Source organism: Papaver somniferum, unplaced genomic scaffold (genome assembly GCF_003573695.1).
Source record: "Papaver somniferum cultivar HN1 unplaced genomic scaffold, ASM357369v1 unplaced-scaffold_99, whole genome shotgun sequence".
Classification (NCBI taxonomy): Eukaryota; Viridiplantae; Streptophyta; class Magnoliopsida; order Ranunculales; family Papaveraceae; genus Papaver; species Papaver somniferum.
In genome coordinates, this window is record NW_020653081.1 from 6,774,137 (window position 1) to 6,777,512 (window position 3,376).

The window sequence follows — 3,376 nt, forward strand, 5'->3', positions numbered from 1 at the left end:
AAAAAATTAAAAAAAATAATAAAACTAAATCCTAAAAAAAATTATTTGTCTTCTTTTTTTCTTTTCTTTTAGCTTTAAGCTTTGTTCCAAGTCCTTAGTATCCAACTTCAAACCTGCAAATCAAAGACACACCCAAAGAAACGTAAAAAGGAACAAATGAAAATAATAATAAAAAAATCTAAAAATGCTACCTAAACACAAATCCGCGTCGGCGGCGCCAAAAATTTGATGTGATTTCAAAGTTGTTGTAGATAGTGATAAAAGGGTTGTTTTAAGACTTGTGAAGGCAATGAATTTTAGACTTAATAAAAATAAAGCAAATTAATTTTCAAAGAGTGATGTCAAGATTTAAAATGGACTAAGGCTCCGGATTCACTATTACTTCAAGTTGATTGGTTACAAAAATATTTCATAATTATTATCTAGCTCTTTTTTCATTAAATCACTTATTAATCTATAAGGTGTCCAAATATTAAATTGTAATCCTTAAGCATGATTTATCAAAGAATTAATTCTAAGCATAAAACATCAAACTGATTCACAACTAATTAAGAAAACCATTTTTATCTTTTTTTTTGTATTGATCCAAGTGAATTAATTAAAATAAACAATTAAGAAATTATAAAAAGAATTTACCAATCAAACATGAGTGAATAGCTCCTCCGTAGCCTCAGTAACCAAGTATTTTAGCCGCTCATCATGTTGGAAAACCTCTCAAAATATTTCATTGATGCTCAAAAGTGTTTTACAATGAAGAGAAAGACAAGAAAATGATATAAAACAGGATTCTGCGACCCACAGAAGGCGTCCAGAATCAACGATAGAGATAAAGTGCTGTTGTCGGTGAAAAACTATGACCCACGAACGACAGTCGTTGTCTTGTTGGTAAACGACTGCCTTTGGTAGTCTGTTCTTCCTCTTCTTCTTCCTCCTCGAGCAGCAGCAGCAGCAGAACCAGAATCTCTGCAACTTCAATTTTCTTGCTTTGTAGTGCTCTAAACCTCTCCCAATTCTCTCTAAACTTGCTAGCCTTTCCCAAACTGTTTTTCCTTGTATTTATAGTGAATTGGAGCCAAAAATCCGACCATTGATTGCATATGTTCTCCATTTAATCCAAATATTCTCGGCTGCCAATAATAACGAAAATTTCCATTTTTAATCCCATGCACGCGTTAACTTTGATCCTGCACGCTCCCAAATGTCTTATTCACGCCCCAACACTCTTCCAACGCCAGCAGAACTCCCCCATGCACACAAGAACTTCAATTTTGCTCGTGTTACAGTACACGTGCTCTGTTTTGGGTGTGTGAATCATACCGAAAATTCCAGCCAAATTTGATCGATCATGTCACCCAAATTTCAGCCATTGAATCGACCCATAACCCCTTCATTTTGACTATCGAAATTCTGCCAGAACTGTTTAGAAATTTCCCGCCAAAATCGTTTCAAATGGGGAAGAAACTGGTAGCCCCCTATCCAGAGTAGGGGTGCGAATAGCAGCTGCCTTGGGGGTGACCTGGGGGTGCCCCTTAGTAATTAGGTTTCCCCTTATCCAAAAGCGAGAGTACGAATAACACTTGTCCTCCGGGTGCCAAAATCAACTTTTCGAGCCGAATTTTCCAAAAATGTTTATTTCCTAAAAATACATAAAAACACAATATTAGTACAAAAACAGAGTTCCAACAATACGGACATTGAGGACAAATTAGACACAAAAATGTGTCTATCATTAAGCAATAAACCTCGTATTGTATTCCTTAATACTATGTCTATCTAGAGTTCAAACATGCTTCCCAGTTTTGTTTTCAATATGCACGACTTGAAAGATACGTTAGGGAATGAAACAGTTCAAGTCAAATATCACTAACCTCAAGTGGAAGGATGATTGTTGTCGTTGTAGCTCCTTGCTTCTTCATATCTTCAAGTCTTTGCAATACTTGTAATGTCTCATATCCTAATACTTTCAAGCTAACCTATACGAAGTTGACTCTAATACATAATCAAGCGACTCTTAACATGAGTTTTGATTCACTAAAATATGACAACCAAACTTGACATACCAACGCTTGGTGGGTTCAACCGAGCTATGCTTTAACAGTATCTTGCATCTTACGAATATTGCATCCTCATTGCAAATTCCCTTTATTACCACAATAATAAAAATTCCTATTAACATACGAAGGCTCTGTTTTAATGTTACATTTTTGTGTATCCTCTTCCATTGGAGATTGATGATTTTTCTTTTTCTTATTCTTATCTTTGTTCAATGTTGTTGCCTTTTTGACATTAAAAGAATTGTTCTCTTTGATGATTGCACTTGATGAGTCTGGTTAAACACAATTCTTAGGCATGATAGGCTTTTCTTATTTACAAGAAATAGGAGCATCATTGACATTAGTGGAAGCCTCTGGTTGAGAAGAATTGTAGCTTTAACAAATTTTACCTCTTTGCTAATATTTGAAGCATTTATTCCCTTATAGCCCAATCCTCGTGTATCACCGTGATTTTTACTTGCTTCTAACATTGAGGTTATATTTCTTGAGCTATCAATGCGCTTTTTTAAGTGCAAATTCTCTTCTTCTAGCATCTTGAATTTATCAATAGCTCCAGTTAGATTGTCCTCAAGGTGTTTTTTTCGAGAGAGATATACACCTTCTTTCTCTTCAAAACTTACTTGTTGAGAGTAGATCCTTGCTTCAGATTCAACAAGTTTCTTTTCCAACAAATAGACTTTTTCAAGAGCAGCATTATGATCTTTCTCTAAAAGTTTCGCTCGAGAAAGACTAGCACTTACTTTGTCCTCAAGATTTCGTATATGTTGAAAATTATTTTCAACCTTTGATGAGGCAAGATCAATAAAAATTTGATCACTCATGGCTTGCAAACATCTTATATTGTCTAAAAGCTTTCCTTCTCTTTCTAATGCATGAATTAGTTCGGTTGAACATGAAAGAAAATTTTCGTATATATTCTTTTGACTGAGATGTTTCTGTATTTGATGAATAAATGTTTTTCTCGTTATCAAGAGTTAACTCAGAACTCTTGGTATCTTGTATTACGTTAACAGAATCGGTCTCACGTTCAATAAAAGCGATTTTTAGATTCTAGTCTTATAGGTTTGATCGCACCAAACACAGATAATTAGATATTTTCGTGTTTTCGTGTTTTCCTGCTCTAATACCAATTGAAAAGACGAGGGTACCCAAATACACCATAATGTTTAATTTATCCACCTATAAGTCCTCTTACCGAAAATGATTTTTTGTGGACAAAGTCGAGACAATACGACAAATCAGTATTTAGCCTTTGTGTGATTGTCTATGGATACGAGATCGAGACAATACGAATACCAAAGTGTGATTACTTGATAATAGGT